The sequence below is a fragment of the Bufo bufo genome, chromosome 9 (assembly GCF_905171765.1).
Source record: "Bufo bufo chromosome 9, aBufBuf1.1, whole genome shotgun sequence".
NCBI lineage: Eukaryota > Metazoa > Chordata > Amphibia > Anura > Bufonidae > Bufo > Bufo bufo.
In genome coordinates this window covers 36999746-37010161 of record NC_053397.1, presented here as the reverse complement: position 1 = coordinate 37010161, position 10416 = coordinate 36999746, and the positions used below count along the sequence as shown (strand labels likewise).

The window sequence follows — 10416 nt, the reverse complement described above, 5'->3', positions numbered from 1 at the left end:
GAGGTACGTGGATATGTGCCCATCCACCTTTGGGGTGTTCGCATAGGCTGAGCAGTCAGGGAGAGAGGCAGGTCTCATGCGAGGGTCTCCCTTTTGTTCCTTAGTTGTGGATCCAGTGAGTCATTTATTATATTGCATTGTCTTGTTTCCTGTACACCATCCGTGACACCTTTCCTTCAAAAATGTTGAGAGACTAACCTTCATAAAGATGAATCAGGAGTGGAACAACCAGGATTTCCAGACACTGATGCCTGATGCAACAGAATAGATCATTCTGCCACTAATGATCATACTGTAGTGTGCTATCACACTGGAATATTGTGCAAAATAAAGGGAGAGCAGCGCATCGTAGGACCATATGATGCATATGGAAAAACGCTAATGGAGGGCTAATAATTGGGTTTCACTGGGAGAGAAACTCCTAAGATAGTAATGAATCAATTGTTAGTTGGTGTAGCCAAACTTCTCCCTTCAAGACACGCAGTGCCAGGTAGGTAAATGTGGAGGTAATAGTATATGTCATTTCTAAGAGTAGCCCCAAGGTGTCATTGGAGTCCTGTGGAAACATATTAATAAAATGTTACAGGACTGTTTCTACTCATTTAGACCATAGGATAGGTCATCAATATTAAAAGCCTGGACAACCCCTTTAAGTAAAAGGTGTCAATGTTTGGCAAGAATGGCGCATACATTTTGGTGGGAGTTAGAAAACGTGGTGACAAAATTGTGTTTTGGGGCATGTTGAGTGTCTTGGCTAGGCAAGATATTAAACATTCGGCCTGGCTCAGAGCATGGCTATGTGCTAGTGCACCCTTGACCAGTTTTTAGGGTAGCCTTTCTCTAAAACTTCTGTTCTAATTTATTTGATTGTATTAAAAAGGCAGAGTCCATAGTACAGTTCCTCCTGGTACATTTAAATTGGCTGTAGGTCACGTAGTTCAGCCATTTCTTGTAATGCAGATGTTTGTGTTGCCTAATCATAGCTCACAAAGTGAACCGTTTCTCCTCCACCACTTACGGCACCACCTTCCCCATCAGATTCACCTTAACTGTATAACAGACCATGTAATATATCTTGTACAGTGCTCCTGTGGACTGCAATACATCCGTAAGGCCTCTTTCACACGGCCCTTTATTTGGTAAATATTTGATCAGTATTTGTAAGCCAAAAGCAGGAGTGGGTTTAAAACACAGAGAGATGCAAATATTTCCATTACATTTTATCTCTGTTTTGAACAAACTCCTGTTTTTGGCTTACAAATATTGATCAAATACTGATGCAAAATACGGACAAAATACTGATCGTGTAAAAAAGGCCAATGGCCTCTTTCACACGGTCAGTATTTTGCATTAGTATTTGATCAGTATTTGTAAGCCAAAAGCAGGATTTGGTCCAAAACACAGAAGAGATGCAAATATTTCCATTACATTTTGTCTCTGTTTTGGACCCACTCCTGGTTTTGGCTTAGAATTACTGATCAAATAATCAAATACTGACCTTCTGAAAGCCACATATTTTTTGTTTTAGTTTTCCGTTCTTCTGACTGATCAGAAGAACGGAAAAATAAACAGTGATGTGAACACAGCCTTACTGTCACTGCTGCTGCCCCCCCCCCTCCCCACTCTCTCATGGGGCCACTATTGTCACTGTTACTGCCACTGCTGCCGTTGCCACCCTTCCCACTCTGTCATGGGGCCAAGCACGGTAAATCTACAGCTAACAGAAGGGATTAAAAAGCATGTGTTTGGACTGCCACAACATGCATTAAAAGAACAGTTTCTTTCTCCACCACTTTATTGGCGCTGCCTCCATGTCTTTATTTTGTTCCACTAAGGAACCGTATGGACACAGCTCCTACAGGAGCGCCCATGGGTTTTTGGATTTATTGAAGGGTGCTGTATGCTTTTCTTTTTGTTTAACAAGTGGGATTAGCTATGAATTTTGGTGCAGACTCTTACTGCCACTGCTGCTGACTACTTGAATCTTGGTGCACTGCACAGGGATGTAGACAGTGATAAATTATACCTATAATACAGTACCTACAGAATGGGATTAACTATGACTGTGGGTGCACTAGAACGTAATGCACACAGAAATACACTCTCCCTGCGCTCTCCCATCAGCATATCTCCCAGCTTTTTAAAAAAGGAAGAGGGACACTATGTGTGGTGCACCGTGGGAAATTTTTTCCACACTAGGCCATGCCTCTAACTCCGTCCAAAACATAACTAATCACCTAATCCCACCCAGTCCCCTAAGTGCCCCCACATAGTAATTATTCCCACTTTATGCCACCACACAGTAGTTATGCCAGCATTGTGCCCCCTTCACAAATTATGCCCAGATATCTGCCCCCTCACAGTAGCGATGCCCAGATATGTGCCCCCTCACAGTAGCAATGCCCAGATATGTGCCCCTTCACAGTAGAAATGCCCATATATGTGCCCATTCACAGTAGCATTGCCCAGATATGTGCCCCTTCACAGTATAAATACCCAGATATGTTCCCCCTCAAAGTAGTTATGCCCAGATATGTGTCCCCTCACAGTAGCTATGGCAGGTATGTGTCCCTTCAAAGTAATATGCCCAGATATGTGCCCCCTCACAGTAGTTATGCCAGATATGTGCTCCTTCACAGTAATATGACCAGTTATGTGCCCCCTCACAGTAGTTATGCCAAGATGTGCCCCATCACAGTAATATGCCCATATATGTGCCCCCTCACAGTAGTTATGCCAGATATGTGCTCCTTCACAGTAATATGCCCAGATATGTGCCCCCTCACAGTAGTTATGCCAGATATGTTCTCCTTCACAGTAATATGACCAGTTATGTGCCCCATCACAGTAATATGCCCAGAATTGTGCCTCCTCACAGTAATATGCCTAGATAGATGCCCCCTCACAGTAATATGCACAGATATTTGCCCCCTCACAATAATATATCCAGTTATGTGCCCCTCAGAGTAATATAACCAATTATGTGCCCCCTCACATTAATATGCCCAGATATGTGCCCCCTCACAGTAATATGCCTAGATAGATGCCCCCTCACAGTAATATGCACAGATATTTGCCCCCTCACAATAATATATCCAGTTATGTGCCCCTCAGAGTAATATAACCAATTATGTGCCCCCTCACATTAATATGCCCAGATATGTGCCCCCTCACAGTAATATGTCCAGGATTGTGAACCATTCACAGGCAGCAAAATAAAATAAAAAATCAACATACTCACCTTGTTTCCCAGCAGCAGCAGGATACACTGAGCTCCCATCTGGCACCGCCCTCTGCTCTCTGCTTCATCATTACAAGCAGGGCCGGCCTTAGGTGTCCAGGCGCCCTGTGCGAGCTAACCTTGTGGCGCCCCCCCCCCCCCCCCAAAAAAAAAAAAAAAACAACACTGCTTGTTGCTGGCATTATGGCATAGGCTGGCTGACTATCCAACCAAGTAGTTACCAGCCCACACACCCCAAAGGCCGGTGTAATATCATACTTCCCTACTTCGTGAGATTTCCCTACCCTCGACACTTCCGGTCGCACCGGACATGACATGAGGAGGTGTGCAGCGCCGCGCAGGCGCACAACGTCAGGTTAGGGAAGTTTCACAGCAGAGTGCGCATGCGCCAGGAGCCTCGCCGGCGGTTAGGGTAGGGAAAAACTATGGGCCAGTGCGCAGGCGCAGTGATCGGATGGATGTTCTCAGCTGAACACCGGCCGACACTGTGCATGCACCGGGAGCCTCACCAGCGGTTAGAGAAAGGGAAAAATTACGTACGGGCCAGTGCTTTTTCCCTACCCTAACCGCTGGTGAGGCTCCCAGCGCATGCGCAGTGTCGGCCGGTGTCCTGCTGAGAACATCCATCCGATCACCACACCTGTGCACTGGCCCATAATTTTTCCCTACCCTAACCGCCGGCGAGGCTCCCAGCGCATGCGCACTCTGCTGTGAAATTTCCCTAACCCATCGTTGTGCGCAGTGCGCCCCCCCCCAATATAATAAACATTGGTGGCACAGTGCGCCCCCCCCCAACACCCCAGTATAATAAACATTGGTGGTGCAGTGCGCCCCCCCAACACCCCAGTATAATAAACATTGGTGGCGCAGTGCGCCCCCCCCCAACACCCCAGTATAATAAACATTTGCGCAGTGCGCCCCCCTCAATATAATAAACATTGGTGGCGCAGTGCGCCCCCCCTCAATATAATAAACATTGGTTGCGCAGTGCGCCCCCCCCTCAATATAATAAAAATTGGTGGCGCAGTGCGCCCCCCCTCAATATAATAAACATTGGTGGCGCAGTGCGCTCCCCCTCAATATAATAAACATTGGTGGCGCAGTGGGCAGTGCCAATGAGGGTTAAAAAATAAAAATATAATTAACTCACCTCCTCCAATTGATCGTCTTCTGTTCTTTCTTCATGACCTGTCAAAGGACCTGTGGTGACATCACTGTGCTCATCACATGATACATCACATGATCCATCACCATGGTAATGGGTCATGTGATGAGCTCAGTGACGTCACCACAGGTCCTGAAGAAAGACCGGCAGCTACGCGATCAACTGGAGGAGGTGAGTTAATTTTTTTAAATTATTTTTTAACCCTCATTGGCACTTCCCACTGAGCCACCAATGTTTCTTATACTGGGGGGGGGGGGGGGCGCACTGTGCCACCAACGTTTCTTATACTAGGGGGGGGGCACACTGAGCCACCAATTATGTTTCTTATACTGGGGTGTTTGGGGGGGGGGGCGCACTGTGCCACCAACGTTTCTTATACAAATACAGGAGGCGGGTGCAAATAGCCGGCACCCGACCTCTGTGACAGGGAGCTGCGATCAGCGGCAGTTAACCCCTCAGGTACCGCACCTGAAGGGTTAACTCAACTGCAGCTGATCACAGCTCCCTGTCACAGAGGTCGGGTGCCGGCTATTTGATTCCGGCACCCGCCTCCTGTATTTGTATTCAGGTCAGTTTTCTTCATTGGTGGCGCAGTGGCCACAGCCCCTCCCCTCCTCCTCCTGTCTCTCTTCTTATTGGCAGCGGCGGGGGCAGCAGGCAGGTCAGACAGGGGAGGGGGAGATGGAGGGGGCGCCCCGAGGGAGAACACAAGTACAGCCTCACCTGCCGCAGATTACATTGCGAGCTGTCGGCCGCCCAGCGCCCCTGTTACTATGGCGCACACCCCAAAGGCCGGCCCTGATTACAAGCCACTGTCTCTGCTCCCTATGGAAGCAGAGACAGCTGCCTGAGAGCAGGACATACCTCCCTCGTACTGGGACCATGGGAAAGCCACTGAAATCCGTGAATGTCCCGCTGGATCTGGGAGATTGGGAGGTATGCTTCAGTTTGAGTTCCAAGCCTTCAAAATAAGATTGGGCCACCAAGTGGGATGAATATGATTAGGCAGAATGGCCTGGGTATACCTGATCTATTGAGATTTGTGACAAATTAATTCACAATAAATCAAATTTCTTGTCGAAGTTCGGCGTATCGGCCAAATCAAATTTTTAAAAAACTTCGCTAATCTCTATCTGTGGCACCCGCAAAAATATAGAACATGTCCTATTCTTGTCCGCATTATGGACAAGGATAGGGCACTTCTATTATGGGCCGAACATTTAGTTCCGCAAAATATGGAACACACGGTCGTGTGCATGAGCCATAATTTACAGAGATATAGAAAACAGCTTTGTACACCGATCCATTGGGTTCATCTATCAGGATTGGCATTTGTATGCTGGTTTTGTTGTCACCAATAGGTCATCAATATCAGATCGGCGGGGGTCCAACCCCCGCCTCTCTGCTGTAGGCAGCGCTCATACAAGATGGAGCCGTCCTATATAAGTGAATGGGAACGCCATACTTGTAATTACACTGCTCATCACTGCAGTTGCTACAGCGAACAGGTAAACAGAGCAGAGATGAGCGCTGTCTTCTCTTCATACAGCTGATTGGCGGGATGCCTGGTGTCGGACCCCCCGCCAATCTGATATTGATGACCTATCCTGAGGATAGGTCATCAATAGTAAAAAGCGGACAACCCCTTTAACCTCTCGCCTTCTATATTGCAGTGTATTATGCCCGTCAGTGCAACACTCTCAAGCAGCTTATTGGGCCCTGCCATTGCAGTGAGAGATTGATTCTATATTCCAAAGAGCTCCTGATATAGATGGCTCCGGAGCTAGCGCATTATAACCGCATTTAGAAATTCGGTGGATCGCAATCTTGATGTACAGTTACACGCAATTGTGGGAAGGGGTTAACTAAAAATGTCCCAAAATGACACTTGATGTGCAAACTTATGGCAGGTGCTGATTGTTTTGCTGCCAAGTTTTGATATATTTACACAAGGAAGTTGCCAGAGGCGAAAACAAGTTGCCATCTGTATACTGGGTGGTAAACTATGTCACTGATTTTCGCTATAAAAGGGAGTAGGATCCACATTTGTGCCAATCTCAGCCATCTACACAATGAAGATCATCATACTTTTTGCACTGGCTAGTGTCGGTGTCTGCACGGGTAAGTATAGTCAGCAGCACGTTTTATATATGTACTATAAGATTTGTATGGGGTTACTTAACGGTGTCTTTTGCGTGTGTTTTAGAGTCTGGGAGCTATGATTCCCCGCCACCAGAGGAATGCTCAACATGTGAACCATATGTTCCCACATTTGATCGCTGTGATGGCTTTGAAAATGAATACGCGAATGATGAAAACTGTTTGGAACATGCGTTGGAGGTAAAAAAATACTTTCCATTATAAAAATAAAATAATATATATATATATATATATATATATATATAACTAGAGGTTTCCATAAAATGTATCAATAAACCTGGTGAAGGCTATAACAAGACAGCACCTTAATTGACATTTGTCAGCAGATTTGTCCCTATGACACTGGCTGACCTGTTACATGTGCGCTTGGCAGCTGAAGGCATCTGTGTTGGTCCCATGTTCATATGTGTCTTCATTACTGAGGAAAATTATGTTTTAATATATGCAAATGACATCTGATATTACGTTAAGGTTGTCGTTCAAGGAGCGGCATGACGTAGGGGGTGCCGCGCTCCTCCTCTGGCTGCCCTCTCCTCTCTCTCCCCACCTCGCTCCTGGATGTAATCGCTGAAGCTAACGCTAACGCCGCTTCCAGATCGGCCCTGACCAATCGAGCCCCGATGTGATCGATGGAACTACGCTCGGCCTGCCGCCCGCCGCTCCGTTACCAGCTCTGAGCGGCTTCCTGCTACCTGATGGGTCCTGCCGCTTCCTGCTCTGTCCCTCTGCCTGCTGGGTCCCGCTTTGACGCTCTCATCGCCTGCTAGCTGCCCTGAGCGCCCCCCAGCTACCTGATGTGGTCCGCTACCTGCGGCTTCGTCCCACCGCTTGCTGCCTGCTTTACGGTACCTGCCTTGTCCCACTGCCTGCGGCCCGCTGTAATGTGTTTCCACTGCTCTCCGTTTGCCTCCCGGCTGTGATCCTCTCATGTTGTGCATCGCCTCGGATCGGTGGCGTCCTCGTGGCTCGCTGCATATGGTCCGTTGCCTGTGAGGTGTTGGGGGTGCAGGAGCTGCTGAGCTTGCGTTATTGCTGACCTGCGGTTTCCGCGGGAGGAGTGGAGAGCTTGGGTTTGGTGACTGGTGGGTGAATTTGGGGTGTTTTTTGCCCTTGACTAACATGCTAACACATTTTTGGGAGGCGGTTTTGATCTGGTGTGGTTGGCGGGGGGCGCTGTGAGACTGGGGATACTTTAATCCACGATATCTTTGTGGTCCTTACTGGATCCCCGTGGGACTGTTAGCTGCATGTCTAGCTGTGGTCACTGGAGCTGGGTCCTGGGAACGTAAGGAACGGTTCCCCCCCTTCCCTTCTTCTCTACAAATGAAGCAACAAGGCCCAAGAGGATCCGTTCCCATTGATAGAGGCTAGGACCCCCTCTGTTTTTCCCATTTGGATGGGCCGTCTAGATGGACTGTCCTGTTGGAAATTAAATGCGTCAGTGGAGGCCTTATTTGGGTGCCCTTGGCATTATAGCGGGGTGGCTGAAAGCTATATGTTTGAGGCTCTATTCAGAAAGCAAGAGCGGTGTTATTACTGGTGTTCTACTCAGTGAACTGGACTTACATACTAATCCCAATTGCAATAAGTTATATAGTTATGTCATCCAGTTATCTAGTTATTTAGTGGCTCTGCCACACTGTCACCAACATGACTCTCATAGAATGATTACCAACTATATTTTGTTTGTTAGCGGTCTGGAACCGCTCTCTGCTCTAGGGGATGATCTTTATATAATTACCTGCAACCGTCTATAGCCTTTCTATTTGGGGGATGTAACTTTTTATTTTTTAGTGTGCAATTACTATGTGTTTGGGGGTGCGTATCTATTTAGTACCCGCTTTCCCTTGGGGGTATGCTTACTTATAAGTTATCTTCTTCTGCTTAGGGGTACCTGATACTAGTAACAACCGGCTTTTTGTGGGGACGTGTTGGGTTTATAGCTTTTTGTATTGAAGTGTGTCTTTAATTGTAGCTCACCTATTTAGCTAAAGGGAGGAAAAATAAATAAAAAATGCCGCCAAAGTTTCGTAAATCAGGAGGAGTGACTTCCCCAAAAGGAGGGGCAGGGGGGAGCCCACAGGCCCGATTAGATAAATTTCTGAAGTCACCACCACCTAAAACTAGAGGAGGGGTACATAGGTCTGCCGCCCAGCCCGAGTCTGGATTAGAAAATATGGATCAGTTAGAACGGGGTTCATCAAAGGCCAGCTCCTCCCATAGTGAAGGTTTTGATAGTATCAATAAAAAACTCCAGGATATATTGGGAGTAGTAAATGCTACTAATACCTCGGTGGCAGAGTTGACTTCTTCCCTTGCAGTAGTTCAAGGTGATGTCACCATAATAAGAGACGAAATGGTGAAGTTGAGACTAAAAGTAAAGGAATTGGAATCAGCAGTCAACTCTGTCACCGCGGAGAATGGTCAATTAAAGAACAGACTAGAAGAGGTAGATGAAGACCGCTCTTGGTTAAGAAGGAAAGTGGTAGAGCTGGAGGATAGATCTCGTAGATATAATCTGCGGCTAGTAGGGTTCCCAGAAGGAGTAGAACAGGATAACCCGTCGAATTTCATTCAGAAATGGCTGGTAGAGAGTCTGGGACCAGACTATGATGTGTCTACCTTCTGTGTGGAGAGAGCCCATAGAATCCCCTTTAAAAAACCTCTTCCAGGGGCCCCTTCTAGGGCTATCCTGGCAAAATTTGTTTGCTCTAGGGATCGTGACTGGGTCCTTAGACGCAAAAGAGAAGTAGAAGATACACAATTTAATGGTAATTTGATATCAATCTTTCCCGATTTTTCGCGAGAAACTCAAAATAAAAGAAGATCCTTCTTTGAAGTGAAAAAAAGATTGATTGCAGCTAAGATTAACTATTCAATGTTATATCCCGCTAAACTGAGAGTGGTATATAATGACTCGGTGCGGTTTTTTTCCACACAGACGGAAGTGGCGCAATGGTTGGACTTAAAGGGTCTATGAACGGTGTGGAAGGTGGGTGAGGGGGGAGGCTAATGAGGGGAGGTGGCGGGGGGGAGGTTTGGTGGAAGGAGAGAGGTTGATGGGTATTGAGAAATGCCCTGTCAACCAGATAGGGGGGGTTTCTGGGGGTGGGTTTAAGGGAGGGATTGGCTGCCGTCGTTTGCTGTGTAGATATGCGTGCCCCTCCGTTAAGGAAGGGGGTTTTTGGATTTTTTTTTTAATTTTTTTTTTTTTCTCTTTATTATAGGATATGCCGTGTAACATTCTATTTTGGAATGTGAGAGGGCTGGGAGACAGGGTGAAGAGGACGGTGGTGTTTGACCTTGTAGTCCGCCACCTGCCGGCGATTGTGGTACTACTAGAGACCCATGCTACAGTAGATAGGATTTACACACTGAAAAGGAGATGGGCTTCTCTTGAGTACCACGCTTGCTCCTCTTCTTATGCAAGAGGGATCAGCGTATATATTCATCATGGGATGGAGTATCAACCGTTAGATAATTGGATTGATAAAGAGGGTAGATTTGTATTTCTCCATGGGTATTGGAAAGGGCAGGAGGTCATACTGGCTTTTATATATATCCCCCCACCATTTAATGCAACGGTGTTTGCGTTGCTAGTTCAATATATATCCACAAAAAATCAATGTGCGCTTTTAGTGGCAGGTGACTTTAATGCAGTACCTGATCCTGAGTTGGACCGGTTCTCGTCGTTCTCCGGGCGCGGCCGCGAGGGATCCCCCTTGACTGCTGTATGCCAGGAGCTGGCGCTGGTCGATATCTGGCGCCACCTATATGGCAATAAAAAAATCTTTTCATGTTTTAGCCAGTCATTCGGGTCAATGTCCCGTATAGATCTGGCATTTGCAAG

At 47.0% G+C, this 10416-nt stretch overlaps 1 long non-coding RNA gene across 1 annotated transcript; it reads left to right on the top strand.

Moving 5' to 3' along the window:
* Positions 1-6428: 6428 nt before the first annotated feature.
* On the top strand, positions 6429-6704 carry LOC120978670. Its single transcript, XR_005774162.1, has 2 exons — positions 6429-6527; positions 6613-6704. It is a non-coding gene; the product is annotated as an uncharacterized LOC120978670 (long non-coding RNA).
* Positions 6705-10416: the final 3712 nt, after the last annotated feature.